This window comes from Lemur catta, chromosome 4, assembly GCF_020740605.2.
Source record: "Lemur catta isolate mLemCat1 chromosome 4, mLemCat1.pri, whole genome shotgun sequence".
Lineage (NCBI taxonomy): Eukaryota > Metazoa > Chordata > Mammalia > Primates > Lemuridae > Lemur > Lemur catta.
The window spans coordinates 84,305,472-84,328,573 of NC_059131.1; positions in this window are offsets into that span (position 1 = coordinate 84,305,472).

Here is a 23,102-nt window from a genome sequence, read left to right on the forward strand (position 1 = left end):
CCTGCATGTTTCTTTCGTTAACTTGAAAAGACTTTCTCTCACCTGTATCTTTGGCTTTCGGAGCTGAGTTCAAATCCCAGCTCTGGCTCTCATTAGACATGTAACCTTGAGCATGTTAACTCGCATCTCGGAGTATCCGTTTCTCAGCTCTATCATAAAGTGGTTAAGTTTCGTGTCACTGATCTATTGCATGGATGTAAGATCACAAACTTAGAAACACCGAGCCTGATGTGAGTTCTCATTGAATATGTATTACCTAAGAGACTGGGAAGACAAGGTTTGCCAAGAGAGCAATCACTGGGTTCATAGTGAACCTTACTTGAAGGATTAGCACTTTCACCTCCCAGCAACGCTCTTTTACCAGGCACAGAGACCTATGCCCATACACCCTTACCTGATCATATTCTGCAACCAAATGCTTTGAGCAATGAGCTAGTAAAGTTTATTCAAACTTGGAGAGCCTTGACTTCTTCATTTCTTTCAATCAAAAAATATTTACTGGGCACTTGCTATCGTTCTAGGCGTTGACGGTAGAGAAATAACAAACATGGGCAAAGTTCATTATTTCTACTGAAGCTTACCTTTTATTGGGGAATACATAAAATAGGTAGACAATCAAATAAACAGGAAGGAATATCAGATAGTGATAGGTACATTACAGAACATTAAAACTGGTGTGCTAAAGTATCGAGGTCCCCGTTAGATAGGGCGATCAAAGAAGGACTTTCTGAGAAAGTGACATTTAATCTGAAAATCAGCTGATTAGAAGGGCCTGACCAATGTGAAAACCAAGGGAGAGAGCACCTGAGGCAGAGGGAACAGCTCTTTCAAAGGGTTAAAATGGAAATCAGCTTGGTGTTATCGTGGAATAGAGAGCACCAGTGCGGCTGGATGAGAGCGCAGCTGGAATCTCAGGGCGAGGCAGGTACAGGGTTTGAGTGCAGGGAAGGAAGAGACCAGCTCATGCAGTGCCTTGTAGGTCAGGGGAAAGAGGTAGGATTTTGTTTTAAGAGGAACTGAGGCCTTCGAGGATATTAAACAGAGAAGCATCATGCCTTAAGTTTTTTCAACGTTCACTTTGGTCTGCTCTTCGGAAAGGCCAGGACAGAAGTAGGACGTCTCTCTTTGAAGGTAGTGCAGAGGTCCAGATGGGAGAAAAGGGTGATTATGCTACAGAACTGGATATGTCCAGAAAATATCTGGGGAGTTGACAAGATCTGGGAGGTAAATGTGGTAAAGAGAGAAATGAAGACTAACCCTAGAATGTTGGTTTGGTCAAGTGGGTGAATTGTGGTGCTGTTCACTGAGAAGAGGAAGATAGGGAAGGGACGGGTGGAGGGAAGGAGAGAGAAAAACTTCAGTGTTCTCTCTTGACTTTTTTAAGAGCCTGCATTTCAGAAGAGCAGTGGGGACTAAATCTACACATTCAGGAGCTTTCGTCTTTGTATCCTCGGGGCACAGCCTAGCGCTACAACCACCAGGTATCTCAGTGATGCCTGTTCCTGTGACCGAGGAAAAAGAGCAAAGCCTTGAAATTCGACGTCTGCTGCTTTATCCACAAACCTTTTAATATCTTGGAACTTTAATTTCCCCTCTTATAAAATTAGAATAAGAAGACTTGCCTTGCCTATTCCATGGAATGTTGTATCAGAATTAGATATATATGTAAACATTTTAACCCATCAGCCACTGAGAAAACCTGTACCTGTGAAAAGGGATTATTTTGATTCCATGTTAGAGGGTCAGCTTCGCATGGATTGGGACTCAATCTGTCTTGTTCATCAACTCCAGCACCTAAAATGGAGGTTCTCAATAAATATGTGTTAAATGAATGAACGAATAAAAATGAATCCTTATGGATTGCAGGACTAGAGGTCACGAGCACCAAAGATCCTTATAACATAGTATAATTATTTTACTACACATCTGCCTTCTCCAGAGCCCAGGAACCTACCTTATTCATCTTTGAAATTCCACTAAACTCTGTCACACAGCAGGTGTGCAATGAATGCCCAGTGAACCGGACACTCTGCAAACTAGACTGAGAACTACCAGCAGCTAATTCATAAGCCCTGTGCCTCACCAGACGGCCAAATTGGTCAATGCCCTCAGACACCTCCTGCTTTTTGAGACCTGCAGCCTCACCATGAATATGCCCTACCTCTTAGATCTGACTTGCTCACTAAGATGTATCCAGTGCTTGGGCGCAGTTTGTCTTCAATAAACATTTGTTGCATGAACAAACAAATACATTCGTAAATACATATTAAAAACACACATAGAGAAATTATGAAGCAGAATTCATGTTTTTAATATAAATGGGATTCTTAAGAAGAATTTCAAGTTTAAAGCAGACCACATCGAACTCCGCCCCCCAGATTCCCATGGGAACAGAAGGCCTAAAAATTCTGTGCACTTTGAGTGTCATAATGTGTGTAAAAGGGGATGAAAATGCAAAGTGCCAAATACAGGTGCTACCCAGAGGTTGCAGTCAGCTTGCATTCTCTCTGAACACCATCCCCAGCCTCTCCTAACTCAGCATTTGGAAAATTCACGCTCCAAAACTGAAGTTCTTTAAATCCACAGATAGCATGATGAGGGGGAAAATGGGCCACACTCCAGGGCCCCAAGTATAGTCTATTTGGTTGGAGCTTAATGCATCTCTGGACATGTTTTTTCATCTTAATATGGAGAACTTTCTCTTATGGTATTAAAATTATATTGGAAAACTTTATACTTCTTAGAAATACATACCGGAATACTTAGTGGTAAAATCTCATGATGACTATACATACATAATGAGTGCAATGCGCACTGTCTAGGGGATGGACACGTTTGAAGCTCTGACTCGGAGGGGTGGAGGGACAAGGGCAATATGTGTAACCTGAACTTTTGTACCCCCACAATATGCTGAAATAAGAATAAAAAAAATAATTAACCAGGGAATTAAGAAAGTAAAAGTAAAAAATTGATCATTACTGCTAATCTAGATGAGGGAAACATGGCTGCTTATTAGCCTATTGGTAATTTTCTATATGTTTGAAAATTGTCGTGATAAAATTGAAAAGAAATCAAAACATCATAAAAATAGAAGACTGATCTAGGGAAATTATTGAGAATGTTAAATGAGATACTTATCCCAGACACATAGTAAGTGTTCATTAATATGAATATTAATTTTAATATCATATTTAATATTTACATCCATTAATTTTATACGATATTATATTACTTAATATTAATTTCATCAACTCATGAGCTTTCACATACACACACACCCTTAGCACCTTCTATTAAAAAATGTACAGAAACTCTCCCTTTGGGGCAACATGATAAATCATACACCTGAATCCTGTTTCAAAACATTGTACGCAAATTTGGCCAGGCGTGGTGGCTCACGCCTGTAATCCTAGCCCGCTGGGAGGCCGAGGCAGGTGGATCGCTCGAGGTCAGGAGTTCGAGACCAGCCTGAGCAAGACCCTGTCTCTACTAAAAATAGAAAGAAATTAGCTGGACAACTAAAAATATATATAGAAAAAATTAGGCTGGCCTGGTGGCACATGCCTGTAGTCCCAGCTACTCGGGAGGCTGAGGCAGTAGGATCGCTTAAGCCCAGGAGTTTGAGGTTGCTGTGAGCTAGGCTGACGCCACGGCACTCACTCTAGTCCGGGCAACAAAGTGAGACTCTGTCTCAAAAAAAAAAAAAAAAACATTGTACGCAAATCACCTTGGGCACAAGCACTGATGCCATTCATGATACTGGGCCTTACATGTGCTCTACTGACCATTTCTTTCTGGAAAGAGAAATGAGGCAGAGGTAGCAGCTGTACCTTTGGCATTAGGGAGATGTGGGTGTGTCCCCTACTGCCACATATATTAAATGTATGAACTCCAGAAACTTACTGGCCTCACTGAGCATTGATTCCCACAGCTGCACAAGAGGATTACTGTGCTACCCAAGGCATTGCTCTGAGGGATAAGTAAGAGCTCTTGCGCCAAGAGGCTACTATGTTCAGCACACAGTAGTTGTGAACAACGTTAACTGCCCCTCACTCCCCATAGGGACACGAAGAATGAGCAAAGGGCCTTTTTGGGGTGGCTTATCAAGAAGTTTGGCAGTGGGTGTCTATTGTACAAATTGATCTTTGCTTTCTGCTTTTTGTTTTCTTTTAATTAACCAGGATTGTGCTTTAAGGAGAAAATGGGAAACGGTAAGAAAAGCTTATTAAAACAAAAAGCCACTTTTAGGATGTGTCCTGGAAGCAGGATTAATTCAAGGGAAAACCAACATCTAGCCTGGTGAGCAGGACAGGTCTCGGGGTCCTCGTTTTACAGTCAAAGAAACTGGGACATCAACTGGCCAAAAGTGGGAGAGTCAAGGCCAAACCCTAGGCAGTACGAGTGGATCCCAAAGCAGGGGTGGTTCTTATCCGAACAAAATGAGCTTGTTCCAGAGACAGGAACTTTTTCTCATTCCTTCAGCGTGGAAGTGGCAGGGCCACGGCAAGGAGAGCATTCCAACCATGCAGCTGCAAACAGGGATGACACTTTGAATGCACAGAGCAGCTGATTAATTGGGACAGGAGATCAAGTACTAACAGTCCTCTGAAGGCCCAGAGCAGAGTGCAGGCCTCCCTGGGATTTGTGAAGCTCTGAAGCCAGTGGCAATAAATAAGGCCCAGGCCTCAGGGACTGGAGCGCTGGGATGCTGCTCCTCTGGGCAGGACAGAGCAGACTTTTTATTGCTGGCCTGTAGGGTAGGAGATTCCCATATATGGCCCCAAGGAGATTGGGGGGGGACATACTCTTGGGAGGCTCAAGTCACATTCCAGGTCTGCTTTCTGTAGAGGAAGGGTGTTTCTGACAGGTGTGTGTTCCTGCCTCCCGGATGTGTGTGCTGAGCACAGGGAGGCTCCCAGGCAACGGGGCTGAGACTTCTGCTAGGATGTCAGGAAGAGTCAACAGTGGGCCAAAGATATGCCCTTATCACCAGGCCCTGGAAGTGAGCCCAGATAAGTGAGTACAAAACCTCCTGCTCCCACGTCGGACCCTCACCGAGGCACCCAACTCATTCATTCATTCGCCCGTCCTCACAGCAAACAGCCACTGAGCATTACTCCACACCAGACACCAGGCTTAGTACTGGGGGATTTGAACATTACAGCTGATCCCAACTCAATCATTTGTTCATTCACTCATTCATTGATTCCGTGGGCATTACTGAGCATGACTCCACATACTACATTCTAAAGTTGCAACACTGAGCAAGACAGATCTCGTCCCTGACCTCGTGGGCTGACAGTTTAATGACTGCCTGGGTCTTCTAGGGGCCAGTAGGCCTCAGTTTAAAGCCCTTGGTCAATTAGCTTGGCCTCAAGCCTCAGTTTCTTTACCTGTAAAGTGGGCATTATCCTACCTCTCCCAGAGGGGTGCTGTGAGGTTCAGAAATAAAAGATGTGAATGCACTGGATAAACTTGGGTCTAAGACTCCCAGGTTGTGATGCCTATTCTTGGGGAATAGGGGGGAGGGCTTGTAAATTCCCCCTGAGCTATTTACCTACAGACAAAGAAGGCACAAAAAAGCTATATCGAGTTACATTCTCATAAATGGGGGAATGGGGAATTTCATAAAGAGTCCACTGTGAATGCAGTGACTTATTGAGTGTAGAAGACGGTTGGGGCCGGGCAGAAATAATTTCCAATTACATTTGAACAGCATTTGGGGGTTTACAAAGGCGTTTTTGTAAAACATAGAGCACCTTGACCAGAGTCAGCTTTGCTCAGGTGTGGTTCTGTTGGGGACAAAAGCTGCTTACCTAGCTTGTCCACTCTGGAGACAAGAAACTTAACCCTAGTCATCAGTTACACTCTTATACCTGATAGGAGTCATTGAGAATACCTGGAAGTCCATGGAAAAAAGAACTCTATGCAGATCTCTACACACGATATAAAACAACACCTACAGTACAAAGTCTGTAAGTTCTCAGACTTTTTCATGCCACCACGCTGTTACAAACAAATCGCATATCCATGAGTAATAGCTCTTTCACATGTGGTAATTTTCAGCTAGTTAAGATAAGGGAGGAGGAGATGGGGAGAGCAATGTTGCAGGGGAAAATTCATTAGAATCCGCCAAGGGGCCAGGGGAGGCAGAAGTCACTTGAGAAAGTCTTCTTGGAAGTTGTGTCATTTATCCCCCGAACTGGGACTCACTGCAGGGCAGCGGAGGTTTGACATCAGCCTGTTCCGCTGATCGGATCCTGTCCAGTGCCTGTACCTTTTCTGCCACCTTGAAACTGCATCGGTCTCTAGTCTTCTCAGTGTCCCACGATGGTCTGTCATTAACCTGGTCTGCAAAGGAACAGGCATTTCCCCACTCTGGCACAAAAGTGCCTAATTGATGAGAATTCTCAGTTTCTTTGAATGAAATTGCTTAGTTTTGTTTTTTTTTTTAATGTATTTTTATGGTTCTTACTGTTGCTTTCGTATTAGCTATAACACAGCTCCCTGTAAATAACAAAACTCAGGGACACCTGTCACCCTCCAGCAGACACCCCACAAAGACACCTGCTGCACTTACCTGTCAGCTGAGGGTGACTTCTCTCTGTTCATCCTTGTGGTGTAGCAGTGGGAGGCAGAACATGGAGCTCCCCGGTTTTCAGCTCTAACAGAAAATTTCTCCCCACTGTGCATATGTCAACAATACTGTGTTATTTCCGGTACTGCAAAGAGAGAGACATGTTTGTTCCCTGTCTGAGGCAGCCTGTGGCTTTCTTGTTAACCGTCTTTTGCCTGCTCATGTATGGACCATTTTTAGCCCACTCGTGTGCCCCTCCAGAGCCAATACCACATCTGAGCCTCAAGAAAACAGTGTCATGGCCAGAAGATGTAGAGCCATTAAAAACATGAAAGGTACAGAATTGTGCGGTCTTGTCTTTCCGTGTCATCTAGTTCCAGGCTTACTGAGAGCCTCTAGTCAATCATTTAGCTTCTGTCATAAAGCCTCCCTGACCCTCAGTCTCTTCATCTGCATATATCCCAGATGCTTCCCGTCCCTTCATTCAGGTATCCTATTTCTGCTTTGACTTTGGCTACAACTTGATGCAGTCTGTGCCAGACTCCACAAGAAATCCAGTCACCGCAAGAAGTTCATGACTTTGTAGAGGTCTTATCTGAATATTGGTAGAGTCCTGGGAAGGAGGTCAGATCATGCAATGCACCACAGCATTCCACTAAGGAGCCCATATTCTCCAAGGGTTCCATCAAGGGTTCTCTCTCTCACTCTCTCTCAGCCTTTCCCTTCGGCCATGCAGCCTCACTGGCCTCTCTCCACACACAAGCCCCCGCCTCCTGCTACCCAGAGAAAATGGTAACTTTCTCCATTTCTCCTAAGAGCATCTCTGGTCCAGCCATCCTTCCCACGTCTTACTGAAATGTTTCCCCAAACAAAGATAGTTCCTTTTAGAAGGGAGAGTGGTAGATAACACATCCCTGCCCGACCACAAGAAGAATGAGAATAGTAATAACGCATCCCTCCCCATCCCAGGATCTGAGGAGGACCCCATGAAGGAGTGAGTGGAAACATTCTCTGTAAAGTATTAATCACATATAAGGAATTATGATGGTCACAGTAGTAGCAATGTAACATTAGGGATGGGCAGATTAGTTCAGTGTTTTTCACGCATCTTTGGCCACAATGAACAATAAGAAATCTATCTTGACACCTACACGTACTATACACAGACACCTGCACACACACGCAACTGAAGCAAATGTCTCACAAAGCAATACCTACCTTGCTCTGCGCGGTCAACTTTAATTTTTTACTCTATTCCCTTCTGTTGCATTTCAAATGCTAGTTATAACCCACAAAATTCCTTTCACTACGAGCCAATGAGTTACAAGCCCTACTTACAAGAAACCTGATATAGTCCCACTCTCATTCTTTAAAGATGAAGAAGCCGAGGTCCATTCATTTTCTTAAACAAACATTTACTGACAGTCTGCCCACTTACATACTGTGCTGAACTTCGGGAATGAAAAGATGATGATGCCCTTGAGGACACGGGAGTCTAGTAAGGGGTGAAGAGGCAAGTCTGGGCAGTGACTTGCTCAAGTTCACATCATTCCAGGGGAAGGACTAAAACTAACTGTATTTTTTGTTTTAAATTACTCGTTTATAGATTTTTAATAGCATAATTATTATTTTAATTGTATTTTCATTTCTAATTTTTGATTAAAAATGAGAAATTGTGTATATTTTGATGTATAAATTGATGTTTTATTATATGCATACAATATGGAATAATGTATCTAGTTAATTAACATATCTATCATCTTACATACTTACCATTTTTTTGCAATGAGAACATTCAAAATCTACTCTCTTAGCAATTTTCAAGTGTACAATACATTATTATTAACTATAATTAGTAGGTGGTACAATAGATCTTCAGTCTAACTGAAACTTTATACCCTTTGACCAACATCTCCCTACAATTGATGGAAAAACAATTTTTTTCAAAAATGTTCATGACTTTTGCTCCATGAATAGAAACCTGGTGGAGGCAGAAGCCAAACCAGAGTAGCATAAGAGGGAATGTTTGGCCTTCAGGAGCCAAAGAATACAAATTCCTAGTTTTTTTAATAGCATTTTATAGCTTAAAATACTTTTCCATATAACATTGTTTATTTTATTTTGATCTTCACAACAATTCTATTGTGTTGTTATTCCCATTTTATGGATCAGAAGCTGAGGCTCAGGCAGTGACTCAACTCACTCAATAGCACTCAGTGGGTAAGTAGCAGGAGTGATGAATCCTTCATGGGTTTTAATAGGAAATAAGGAGGCAGCACAGTTAGGCCCAGTATGGAGGAGGCCTGGGTTTACCTTGATGTGACAGATAGAAATGCTGCTGCAATCCTTCATAAACTCAGTACATTTCTGTCATTATAAAGATCATCTATATATTTCAATATATCATGAATGGTCCTCATAAAATTTGCTTTTTCATCCCTTTCCTGGCACGGACTTCCAGTCCTGGGTAGACGCCAGAAAGCAGAGCTCCAAAGACCACTCCCAGCTTCAAGTCTCAAAGCAAGAGACCCAAGGCATAAGCCAAAAGTTCATTGTCTTCCCCCACACATCCACCCATGGCACTGACGCATATTCTCCACTCCCAGAGCAGGTTTTCTTCTCCAAACTGTTTATTTATTTTCAGGAATTCTCACAAGACTAATGGCTAAAAACTGACATTTGTCTAAAAGAACTCAGACTGGGAGAAAATGCAAAGCCCCTGAAGGGACAGTTGTGTGAACTCCAGAGAGGGGATTTTAAATCCCAGTTGCAAATCAGAGCAAGGGGTCATTGTTTGAATCAGACAGGAGACAAGTTCAACTACAGTTGATCTATGCAAGGCCTAGACACTTGCAGAAAAAATATAAATAAGTAAAGAATATACACTACTTCTATTTGTTAAGCTGACAAAAGAATTCTCTCTTTTTACTTTCCCCTTGTCATTAACACACACACACAAACACACATATTTACTCACAAATAGTACAAATGAATTTAAGATGTACTTCATTAATAGTTTATGAGTTTAGAAAGTAGCTTATAAACAGACCATCTCAGGCCCATTAACTTATAACTTGCTTTCTACATAGAGGTAGCTCCAAAAGTTGTTATTATGATATTAAATGCACGATTATAATCATGTTTTAAATGCCAAACATTTTCAGTGTAGGATGGGAGAGAAGGCTGAAAAAGCAGACAAAAGCCAAATCAAAAAGTGTTTTATATTGGAACTAACCAATGAGCACACGTGCACAGAGGGAAGTAAAACTCAGTGGAAATCAAGCAGTGGGGGAGAAGAGGGGCAAAAACCTACTTAATGGGTACAATGAACACTATTTGGGTGATGGGTACACTTATGACTGAGACTCAAGCATTACAAAAGTGATCCAAAAACATATGTACCGCCTTAATATTTTGAAATTTAAAAAATGGAAAAAAATGTTTTATATGGCACACTAAGGGAATTATCTTGCAGAAAATAAGTAGCCATTGAATAACTGTAAGTAATGAGAGTTGCATGACCCTCTTTGCATTATGAAAGATTACCTTTGCAGCAGGTGGAGGATGGGCTGGAAGAGAGTAAGACTACGAGCAATGTAGGCAGTTTGGGCAGATACTGTAATATTTCAACAATAAATGTTGATCATCCGGAAGAGATGAAGGGAAATAATTCTGCATGGGCCTTTTATGTCTCTGCATATCTTGTGAATGAGGCACTGACTGCTTTATTCCAGACACTCTCAAGGATCTTTGTATATTGAACAACATTGGCAGATGAGAGATAGTGTCTCCCTCCAGAACAAACGGAAGGTTTGCTTACAGCTGTGGAAAATCGCCCACCCACCCCCACCTCCGTAAAGAGCTGGCATGCTTACTACCCATTATAAAAGATTTAGCTTCCCTAAGCTCAGGGTACCTCTCCTGTAATGCAACTCACTGCAGATGTCTTCTGGCTCTCTTTGCTTTACCCTATGGGAATCGGCACTTTGGGAAAATGGCATCATAATGCTGACACTCTGGTGACAGCTAATGCTGTGAACAATAAATTGTCCTTTGTCTGTGATTCACAGGTCTTGTGTCTTCTACCAGCATCCATGAAACTGTGGCAGTCTTTCTTGTTCACTTAAATTTAGGGAAAAATCTCAGTCCTCTCATAGTTCTTGACACTGGGATATAATTGTTGCAGCAGGAATGGAGAGAAGGGAATAGGCATGAAAGAAATTTAAATGGGTTTGGGCAGTAAAAAAAAAAAGAAAAATATTAAATTTGAAATAAACACACTATTCCTCTTCAATAACCTCTCTCCTTTCCAAGGACATGTCTGTGAATCTGCTCAATTCTTAGTCTATTGTGATGCTAAAAGAGGTAGGAATGAGGGGGAAATTTGAGAGGTGTAGGTGGTTATAAAATTGAGTTATATCACAAAGAGTCCAGAGTAGACTATGAAATAACCAAACAGAAGGAAAAATAAAAGATCCTTTGGTTTGGGGACAATAGCAAGTTTGAGGAATTTTGGAGATTTTTAGGGAAAAAAAAGAATGGAGCTATTCAGGTATAAGATGGATAAATAGAGCTATAGATAAAGATGAAAACACAAAGAGAAAAGGACAAAAAGATTAAAGCAGATTTCAAGGATCACTGTGCATTATGAATGGTCTCTCTTTTGGATTCTTTAGAATATTCAGTAGAAGTTTAAAATGTTTCAATGTTTATTTGTTTTGAATTTTTTGTTTGTTTCCAGACTGGTGGGTTTTATTTTTGTTTTGTTTTTTTCTGTTTCTAATTTAAGGCTAACATTGAGACAAGAGCCAACAGGCCAAGGCATAAATGGGTTACAGGTGCAAAACTGGTGACGTGGAAGATTTATTAGATGTGCCAGATTTTTTTAAAAAGGAGGAATCTGTGATAGCATTTGGGTTTCTGCTTTAAATATATGATTTTATAGGGTGCCATTTACCACACTAGATAATACAGGTGGAGGAGTAGGTTTGGCAGTACATTATGGGGTAAGATCTTGGACGTGTTGAGTTGGGAGTGCCTACTGGACATGCAGCAGGAGCAGCCGGGCTGCAGTCAGCAGCAATGACACAGCTCCCCTAGCAATGGAATGGAATGAGGGACTATCGCCAAAGGTCGATCTCTGCAGCTCCACGAAGAGACTGAGAAGAGCCAGAGAGGTAGGAGGACAATGGGAGGGGTGGAGCCATGAAAGCCGAGGGAAGAGGATCAAACACTGCTGTGAGGTCCCAGGAAACAAAAACTGAGATTGTTCCATTACTTTTCAGGCAAGAGGACAAAGAGTTAATATTCAAACATCCACCCTTCTCTCAAAAATAAAAATAGCAATAACATAGATAAAAGACTTTTAAAAATGTGATCATATTTCAAAACAAGGTATATACCCCTGCAGGCCACACGTGGAAGAGAAACACTCAATAAGAAGTGGGAAGGGAAGGGGCAGGGAGCAGGGGCAGCCAGAAGTTCACAACAGAGATGGAAAGAGGCCCATGGGTGTGATGGAGGCCAGCATCAGGCTCAGCACACGTGAAACCTGGAGATGAGCAGGAATCTTCCACCTGTGAAAGGTGGCTGAGATCGCTGCCTGGGACTATAGCAGACATCAACCTGCTGTATGGGTCAGCCAGGAGCAGAGGCACCCCTGAAGTCAGCTGGGTCCCCTGCAGGTCACCAACACACTCTATCTCTGCAGCTCTCTCCTCTCCAACACAAGGTCTGTACACCGTAGTCTCCCAGGACTTGCAGCCCTGTCCTCTCCACTAGGGAGACTGCCAGACTCTGCCCAGCTTCCCCATTCCTGCACCACATCCTGGAAACTCTCTCCAGGCAGGAAGCTGGGAAGATCATAGCCCACCTCATACGTTTACCCATTCCCGGCTCAGGAATGACTACCCTGCGCTGCCCAATGTTTAGTACATGAAAACTGTTCTCCTATATTCTGTCAGTGTTCCATCTTCTCAGGTGTGAGGGTAAATCTGGGCCCTGTTACTCCATCTTGGCTGAAAGCGGAAATTGCTCCTTTGACTTTAATGTAATCTACCTGTAAGCTGTTGACTCCCAGATTCATACCTCCGGCCTTGCCTCTTCCTCGCACTCTAGTTGTCCATCTGACTGCTTCATTTGAATGTCTAAGCACCACCTCAAATACAGAATGTCTAGAAGAGTTGTTGACTTATTGCCCCAAACATGCACATGTTCTTCCCATCCCTTGCCCCCATCTGCAGCATCCATATCCTCTCTTCTATGCAAGGAGTTCATGGCCTTTCCCATTCCTTCACCAATCCTTCCCCACTCACACACACATACACAATCACATCCAAATAATCCACAACATCTGTCCATGGTTTCACCAAAATACATATTGCATTTGTTCTCTTCCATCCCCACTGCCTTCACCCAGGTCCAAACCACAAGCATTTGTTGCCTTCAATATTGCTATGGCCTCTGACTGGTCTTCTCTGTTCAATCCATGCCCCTTCCACACTGTGTTCTATGTAGCAGATGAAATAATAGTTTCAAAATATTAATCTAACCACATTGCTCCTCTGCATAAGATTCCTGAATGTCTTTTCGTGGTTTGAGAAAAACCTGAAGCCCTTTCGATAGTTTCCAAGGTATTGCATGATCTGGCCCTTGTCCCGTCTCCCATCTTTCCTGTTACACACCAAATGCACTGGCCTCTGTTCTGTTTCTTGAACATGCCAAGCCCACTCCTGCCCCAGGGTCCTCACATGTGCTATCCTCTCCACCTGGAATTTATTTCCTCCACTGCTCATCTCCTAATACCATCACAATGGCAATTAAATTTCAACCCGAGTTCTGGAGGGAACAAACATTCAAACCGTAGCATCCCTCCCACTCTACATCACAGCCTTTGTTTGTTTCTTTCACAGCACTTATCAGAGTTGAGCATGTCTTTGTATTCCTATTTGTCCACAGTCCTATGTCTGCCTTCCCCACTCAATGCTAGCAGCAGGACAGGAACTTTTCCGGTCTTGCACATCATTCTATCCCCAACACTTAGCACAGTGCCTGACTCTAGGTGTGTTGAATAAATGAATGAATCCATCAAAACCCTCAATAAATTGATGAATGAACAAGAAAGTATAACTTTATCCTGAAGGTAGTGAGCATTTAAAGATTTTAAGCAAGAAGCAACACCAAATGCATTGGCCTCTGTGTGTTTAGAATCATCAGTCAAACCTCTGTGTGTAGAAGGATGGAAGAGGCTGTCCTGGCAGCAGCAGAGCCAGGACTAGGGTGAAGCAAGTGAGGCACCCTATGCAAAAACTTTAAGGAGGTGCTCACACTCATGGCTATGCAAGCGTAGAGTCGGCACCTGCAAGTGGAGTCAGCACCTGCCTCCTTAAATGTGATGTCCTAGGTGTCCACTTCGCCTCACCCTTGCCTTAGCCCTGGGCAGCAGGGATACTTTGGGGGAGGTTATAGAAATAGTTCAGACAAGAATAGACAGCAGCTGAGGCAATAGCCAGCAGTGAGGCAATCTGAGCGACACGGAGAGACCTGGAACCAGCAGTGCCCACTCTCCAGTTTGCACCGCACCTATCTCCTCACTCAATCTGCCTAAAGCACCTTGACCTTCCTTCCCAGTTTCTTAACCTGTTTCTTTACCATTTTTTGCAAGCCTCCAGAGTCAATCGTCTCACCTACCTAACAACTTATTAGCCATAAGTGGCATTTTTTGGTTATAAGGGGGTTCCGAAAGGATGCTAGAAACAGTGCGAAGTTCACAGACTCAGAATTCTAGGGCATGATAGCAGAAAAGAAATGGAAGTCATTTAGATAGTCTAGAGATTTTTGAAGCCATGCCCCCACAGAATGTTGGTGTCTTGGGAGTGGACAAGGTGTTCTAGCAAAAAAGATTTAAAAATTCACAAAAATCTTCCTAATTTGTAATTTGCTGAGGGGAATTAAATAAATACATGGAAAACCATCAAATTTGAGGTTTTTTAGGGAGCACTTTTCCTAGATATTAATATACCTGCCTCTTGTCTTTACCTGATTTTAGATGAAATGAGACTTAGCAGACCATAATGAACAGTTATTTTTCATTTAATACATCAGTATGTTCTGCATCCTGCTAAGAGAACTATGACTTCCAAGAGCTCTGTCTCCTGAACATGACTGAGAAATGTGGCCTCTACCCTTTCCAATATAATAAACTGAGATGCCCAAGTTCACCCCATAGGTTGAAAACAGTACCCAAATTCAAGGATTCTCAGTCTAGTTAATGTTGTTTCTATTATAATCTGCTCTTCTCCCTGTTAATGCTTGTCCAAACAGGTTTCTTCTCCTATCAATCAGGATAGCCTCAGTTATGCAGCAAAAACAAATAGCCCCCAAATCTCAGAGGTTTAAACAGACAAATGCACAAATATTTTACCCTTATGCCTATTTCCAGTACAGATTGATATGGAAGGGAGCTGGAGGAAGATTTATAATCCTAATCACTCCATAGTCCAATTGGTGGATACTTCAACTAAATCCATGTTTGTAAAAGTGGAAAGGGAATGAGCAAAATTATGCACTGGATTTTTCAAATTTCTGCCCAGAAGGGATACATGCCACTGCTGTTCAAATTTCACTGGCCAAAGCAAATCACATGGCTATAGCTGATTTCAAACAGGACAGGGAAGTACATGTTTACTATAAGGAGAAATATTTGGTGAACAGCACATTGTGGCTATCACATTTCCCCACATAGTTTATAAGAAAGACAGAGGAGGAGGCAGAGAAAGAAGGGGAGGAGGAAGACAAGGAAGAAGAGAAAGAAGGTTCTTTCCAGATGGCTCAAGAAAAGAAAAGAGAAAAGAAGAGAAATAAGGAGTAGATGCTGGAGCAGGAAAAGGAGAAGAAGAAAGAAATAGGAAGGAGGAGGAAAAGGAGAATAAGAAAAACATGAGGAAGAAGAGGAAGAAAGATCAAAACTGCTGCTAAGGGATTAGAAGATTTACATTTGCTGCTTTCTTAACAAGATGTGCAATCCTGGGTAATTTGCTTAATCTCATTACGTCTCAGCTTCCTATCCTGTAAAACAGGACTAATGGTCCCTACCTCAGATGGTGGTTGTGAAGATTCAATTAAAAACTCTCTGCAAAATGTTTCCTCCTGGTGCAGAGTTCTCCATAAGTAACTATTATTTGCCTCATATGTTAATCAAAGTTTTCAAAGCACGTTCAAGTCCATCAGCGTGACTAGCCTGTAAAGGCAGCAAGAAGCAATTATTACTGTCCACATTTTACAGATGTGGAAGTGAAGGTTCAGCAAAATCAAGGTGCCCGAGTTGTTACGTGTAGGGTGAGATGGGGAGGAAGAAGCCCAAGGCCCAGGTCTTTGGATTCTAACCCAGCTCTCTTACGTGCATGTCCTCTTCCTCTCTCTCTTTTCTGGGGTCCTATTTAAAAAATTCATTTATGACTCGTGAATATTTAAACATATATCAAAATGAATGACTGGAAAAAAAAAAAAAGAATGTAAACTTGTGGGTTTGTTTGGCCCAGGCCAGAAGACGTAGCACCTGTGTTAGCAGAAGTCAATGGAAAGCCTCCGGACATATTTCGGGAACATTTTTCACACATGTTAATAAAAAAAACTCACTCAGGCTGCACATAGAAGACAGACATGCCCAAGGGCTTCAGGGATCCCCGAGTGAGATCATACCCTCCCAGGAAGGAGGCCTTGGAGACGGGGAATCAGGCTGCTGTGTTTTCCATTCAGGGCTGCATGCATTGTTGCATTTGGTAAATATTAAGCCATCAGCTGTGTATAAGGATGAACTACGCCAAAGGCAGCTGGAAGCAGATGCAACACAAACACCTTTGCTTTTCTGTCTCAGTCTGGGGAGAGGCTGATTTCTTAGTCCTCAAAGTGAAAGTAAGCACTTAAGAGAGAACTCAGATTCTCCAGGTAGACAAGCGCAAGCTTCCTTGCCACCTCCTGCCATTCCCAGCCGACTGCTCAGGGAGAGAAGTGTCTCTAGGCCAGGGCCAAGCAAGAGCTGCAGCTTTTACCCTCCAGACAGGGTCTAATGCTACAGAAGGAGAAGGGGATAGGTTGAGTATTGTCCCAACATCCTGCACATCCTGAGGAACACATTCCACCTCCTTGTGAGACCTTTGGAGCTTTCTGAGAACCCATCCCTAGAACCACCTTCTCCAGCACTCCTGCCCTGATGGCTTCACCGGCTGCATTTCTTCTGCCTCACAGGGACCTCACCATGGATACCTTGGCGGGTCTTCAATTGTTTTGTGTGAAATAGAATATGGGAAATGCATTCCCCTCAACATCTGGCGAGCTGGGGAAGGTCTGGCAGCCAGGTGAGGTTGAGCTTCACATGAAGTGACCTTGAATCTTGTGTCCTATGAGGGCCATTCACAATGGAGTGTAGACATGTCTGGGGTGGGGGGATTTAGAAAACAGCAAACCTGTGGTGGGAAGCCTGCAAGGTAGGAAAAGCTAGGTGCCAGGTGCCGAAAGATAGAATTCTTATCCTTTACCCTCAAACCTTTGTTAAAGTTACAAAACTCACAAAATTTACTTCTATGTACATATTTTTTTGGATAAATAAAAAAAGCAAGGGTGAAGGAGCCAAGGTTTGTTTCCCAACTGGCCCAGACCCAAACCAAGATAACACAGACCTGCAGTAGCAGGAACAGAGGAGACCATGAGGAAGATGACAAGAATTTGCAAGAATGTCAAGGAAAGATTCTGGATTCTCACCACCAAAAAATTGTGTGTTCCAACTCAGTCTACCTAAAGTCCCAAGGCACAGCTGAGTTACTGCTGTGTGTTTCTGCTGGATTAGTCTTCCCAACTAAAGTATAAGCTTTCTGAGGCTAGAACTCAAATTTGGCTATCACTGAATCACCACCACTCAATACCACTGCATACAATCTCAATGCTTGTTGACTGCTGATACATTAAACTGCTTTCACCAACCCCTATACGCCCAGCTCACTCTAGAGGATAGACCGAGGGAGATAGAGTAGCCACCAGTGCCCTGAATTAGCAGTCCAGACAGCTTGGGTTTTCATTGCTGCTGAGCTGTTTGCTAATTATGCCACGTGGACAAGGTGCTTAGCCTCTCTGAGCTAAGCTTCCTCATAAGTAAAATGGGCATTAAAAATCTAACTAAAGGACTATTGGTTGGGTGAAGCGATGGTAAAAATATTAGCTATAGGAAAGATTCATAATCATACATTGCTATACAAATGACTTTTTCATTTTTCTAAAATATTCCTAACATTTTGGGAATGCAACTAAAGAAGAAATGAGTTTCAGTACAAGCCCGTTGCATGTTCGCATGTCTTCAAAAGCATTCTTGCTCAGAACTACCATGCAGACATAGTGAACACAGGTCCTCTAATATGCCTGAGAATGACCTGTACTCATCATCATCCCAGCCCTGTCTCTCTTGCTAGCCTATCTCTGTCTTCCTCTCTCTGTGTCTCTGGATCATTTCTAGGCCTGAGCATCTGACTCTCTTTCTCTCTGGCTCTTCTGTCCTGTGCTCTCGGTTGCAGTGTCTCTGTGTCTGTAGCTCACACCTTTCTAGCCCTGTTTTCGGTGGTTGGCTTTATCTTGCTGCCTCTTTCTGTCCTTCCATCTTTGCCTTTCTCTCTCTGGCCTTGCATCTCCTCCTTCTGTCAATCTCTGTCTCTCTCTCTCTTTTTTTTTTTTTATCTTTCGCTGTATTCTTTCTTGCCTGCCTCCTCCTCTTTCAGAACAGAAGTTCTTGATTTTAATAAAGTTGAACATACCACTTTTTTTTTCACAGACTGTGTTTTTGGTATTCTTTGTATGTAAAAATAAATCACAAACCCAAGGCCATAAAGATTTTCTCCTGTGTTTTCTTTAAAAGTTTTGTAGTTTTGCATGCTACATTTTCATCTATGATCCTTTTTTCGGTTTTACTGAGGTATCATCAAAATACCCAAGAAAATGCATACACATAATGTGCAAATCTTGATAAGTGCCTTCCTGTCTGTTTCTGACTCTCTCTCTCCTTGTCATCTGTTCCTCCCTGTGTCCTTGTCTTGTTTCTGTACCTGACCTGTCCCTGGCTCTCTGCAGGGGTCCACCTCACCCTCTTTAACACAGCCTTCATGGAGTCTGAGGTCTCATCCACCACGTGACCCTCCATGCCAGCCCCTCCCTGAATTGCCCGCACTCCATGACCATTTCTCACCAGATCCCCCAGGTCCGTCTAAATCTCCCTTGTTTTCTTTAGGCAGGAGCCAGGCTTGTTTTCAGCCCCGGTCAAGACCTGGATGGTGGGAAGGCACGTGCCGGCCTCAGCTCTGCCCAGGGGAGGAACCCCGTGAGGAAATCAGTTCAGTGTAGGTCCAACATGAGGCCCCGCAAAACACATGGGCAACATTTATCTTTCATCAACCTCAAGATTTTTTTTTCTGTATTATTCTGGCAGCCAAAATCATATGTGCTCACAGTAGAAACTTTAGACGGTATGAGAAACAATAAAGACGTAGAAGGAAAAGTTACTCATTCTCCCACTGCCCAGGAGGGGCCACTGCCATTTATTTTGTCATATTTTCTTCCATGCTTTTTCCCATACATTTTTTTAATCTGTACATAGAGAAGATCACACTAGATACAGAATTATGCAATCTCTTTTGTTGTTTTAATATTTTATCATATTTATTTTCCTTTGCCCTTGAAAGTTTTTCACAGACACGGTTTTCTCTCCTTGTGCAAGGTGGGGGGTGGAATAAGAAATCTTCAGTGGTTTTGCATTTATCACAGGATAAATTCAGATATGTTAACATGGCTACCACTGTAGCATGTCTTTTCCAATTTCAAAATGCCACATTCTGCACCAACTACAGCCAATAGGGGCTCTATCAGTTCCCCAAATGCACAAGCTCACCTTAGCCTCTGAGCCTTTGCACAAGTCCTTCTCTCTGTCCAAAACACAAATCTGCTTTTCCCCTGGAAATCTTCCCTGATCCCTCATGTTCCCCTCCCCATACCTTGAAGTCTAGGAAAGATGCCCCATAACACCCTATACGTCCTCTCTCGGGAAACTTTTCCCATTTCACTTGGTGTTGCCCTCACTAAACCATGAGACCCTGGAAGAGTATCTATATGAACTGACACCAAGGACATGCCCAGCACTAAGCAAATGCTCGGGAATATTGGTTTTAATTAGATCATACATTAGAAATCTACCAAACCATTCCCTTAATATTGGACTTGAAGTTTGCTTTCAGTTTTTGTAGGTGATAAATAGCTCTATCAAGTAGCTTATTTGCAAATCTTTCTCTGTGTTTCCACTCATGTGCAAAGGCTAAATATTCTCTGATTCTGTAAAATGGCAGATGCTTTATATATCATCATTGTTCAATGTTATGAAACATTCTCTTTGACAACTTAGGATCCCTGCTATAGATTTCTTTTCCTCGAAAGCTCCTGATGGATTACAGAAAGGAAAGGGAAACTAAGTCAGTGGAATCTAAGATGGGAAAGGTTTCACTGCACTGAAAACAGCTGTAAATCAGAATGCGTGATCTGGGAAAGACCCTACAGACCACATGCTTCAATATGAGAAAAATGAAGCACTGAGTTATGGGATTTACTCAAGGTCACACGGCTCTTTTTCTGCCGATCATAACTTTAAAAATCCCTCGGGCAACTGGTGTACATTCACTAAATGCGACAAACATAGGAAGTTAACAAAGGATGGTGCCCAACAGCAAAGACTAGGCTATCTTGACTCTAAACCAAGGTAACTGCCCCTGTTCCCTAACTAACTCTGCTGTAATCCTAGATTAAATTTTAGACTTTGGGACCATTAACTCAACAAGTATTTACTGAACATCTACTAGAAATCAGGCGCTGTGCTATTTCTCTGGGAATGAGCAAATAGTAATAAGAAACAGCAAGTGCCTACCTGCAGGAGGTTCCAGTTGATGGGGACAGCTGGCAGTGTTATAAAATCCATGACAGCAGTAGGCGGGGAGTGATAATTACAAGGCAGGACACCTAACTCAGGGGGCAGCTGGGATAGCAGTGAGGCCAGGGAGGCTGCTGGGGATGAGTTGCCATTGCTTCACATGGGAGCACGAGAGGGCGGAAATCTCCTTGGAATCTAGACACTGTGGTAGATGTCTGACATGTAATAGCACAATTTAATCTTCACAACAACCTTAAGACAAGGCAATTATTATTCTCATTTACAGATGACAAAACAGAGGCTTAGAGAAGTAAAATAAATCCCCAAGAGTGAGTTCAGGAACTAGGATTCAAATCCACATATGTCTATACCCAGAGCCTGTGCTACTTTCTTATACACCACACAACCCCTATTCACTCCCTAGCTGTACAAGCCATCGATGTATTGTTTGAACACTATAGATTCTACTGTAGATCATGTGACATTCTAGAACACATAAACTGCCATGGGGGCACAGAGTAGGGATGCTAACTCTGCCTGGAAGGAAAGGGGGCTGCCAAGGGTGCTTCATAGAAGAGGTGACATTATCTCAGAGCATAGAAATTTTCCCTGCAGAAAAGGGAGCACAGGACACTCTGGGTCAAAAGAGGAACAAGTAAAAAGGACCAACATCTGACTTGATGGGCTGATAAGTCACTCAGATTGACTCAAGCACAAGATGAGAAGAAAGGGAGAGACAGGTTAGCAGGCCTAAAGAAGGTCATTTGGCCCTATTTCATTTTTCTGTTGCTGAGGAACAAACCGTCACAAAACTTAGAGGCTTCAAGCAATAATGTATTATCTCCTAGGAGTTACAAGTTTACTGGGTGGTTCTTCTGTTCCATGGGGTGTTGACTGAGCCCCCAGGGTGGCTACAGTCACCTGGGGACTCCTTGGTTCTCCTTCCCCTGTGCATTTCCACACTGCTACTTGGGCTGCTTCACAGACAGCAGATGAATTCCAAACCAAAGCATTCCTAGAGCAAGCATCCCAAGAATGAGGATATGGAAGCTGCCAGGTCAATGAATGGCTGCACTTAAAACCAGTACAGCATCCCTTCTGCCATATCAAAACAGTCACAGACCCAGCTTAGGGCAAGCTAGCTACCACAGTAGGTGCAAATACTGGTAGACTGGGGTCTACCAGTCAAAGCTGGAGCTGTCACCAAACAACGAAGAGCATCGTTGGCCAACCCAGAGAGTTTGGATTCTGTGCTGAGGTGGAAAGTTCTCTACCACAAGCCTGCAACGCATTGGTTAGTCATGAGATTGTATCACCAAAAAAAAAAAAAGGAAAAAAGCTTTTCCATTTTTTCAAATAAAGTGTATTTTTAAAAGGTAATCAAGGCCAGGCGTGGTGGCTCACATCTGTAATCCTAGCACTCTAGAAGGCCGAGGCGGGAGTTCGAGGTCAGGAGCTCAAGACCAGCCTGAGCAAGAGCAAGACCCCATCTCTACGAAAAATAGAAAGAAATGATCTGGACAGCTAAAAACATATAGAAAAAAATAGCTGGGCATGGTGGTACATGACTGTAGTCCCAGCTACTTGGGAGGCTGAGGCAGAAGGATGGCTTGAGCCCAGGAGTTTGAGGTTGCTGTGAGCTAGGCTGATGCCACAGCACTCTAGCCTGGGCAACAGAGAGAGACTCTGTCTCAAAAAAACAAAAAAAGGTAACCATTCACATAATGTTACTTGTTTTTGCTTGCATTTTGATGTGCTTTCTTTCTTAGCTCTCAGAGGAGTGTGGTTACTCCTCAGACTGGCATATCTGAGCAGCAGCCTGTGTTATTGTCATCCATGTGGCTACCCTGCTCATCGAGGCAACTGGACACCAACTGAGCAGGGACTAGTGAGGTGGACTCTGTTTTGGAAAGATCACTCAGGTTGCTGGGTGGGGCATGAATCCTGGAGACAGAGACACCAGCTGGAAGGGACCAAGAGATACGAGATGAACGCCACACCAAAGCAGCAGAGGAAGGGATGAAGAAGAAAGATGTGCTGGAGGTGGACCTCTCTAAGAGATGCCGCTGGTGCCTGCGTTTGCTCCCCTCACCGCAGGGGACAGCTGCAACTCATCGTCTTCCCACCCCACCAGCAGGGTCTGTCTTTCTTCATTCTGCCCCCTGGACCTCCGCCCTTTTCCAGGAGCTCAACCGGGGTGCTCATCTCTGGTGTGCACCAGAGGTGTGTGGACCTGAGACCCTGAGAGCCACACTTACCCCAGGGGTATGCTCCCCGCCTGCCTCTCAATAGAGGCATTCTGTGCACTTCTCAGAGGTGCTGGTGGAGTCAAGCCCCCGCCACCTACAGAAGTGACTTGGATATTGTACCTTTACCTTGGCTACCCCCTCTGCCCTGCCCCCCCCTTGCTTCCTAAGATCGCCTCTCAAATAAACTTCCTCACCCCAAGTTCTTATCTCAGGCTCTGCTTTTGGGATCATGGCAACTAAGACAAATCCAAAGATAGATTTGATAGGATTTAACAGCTTCTTGGACATGAAGAATGAGAGATTGATGAGCAACAAGACTACCTTG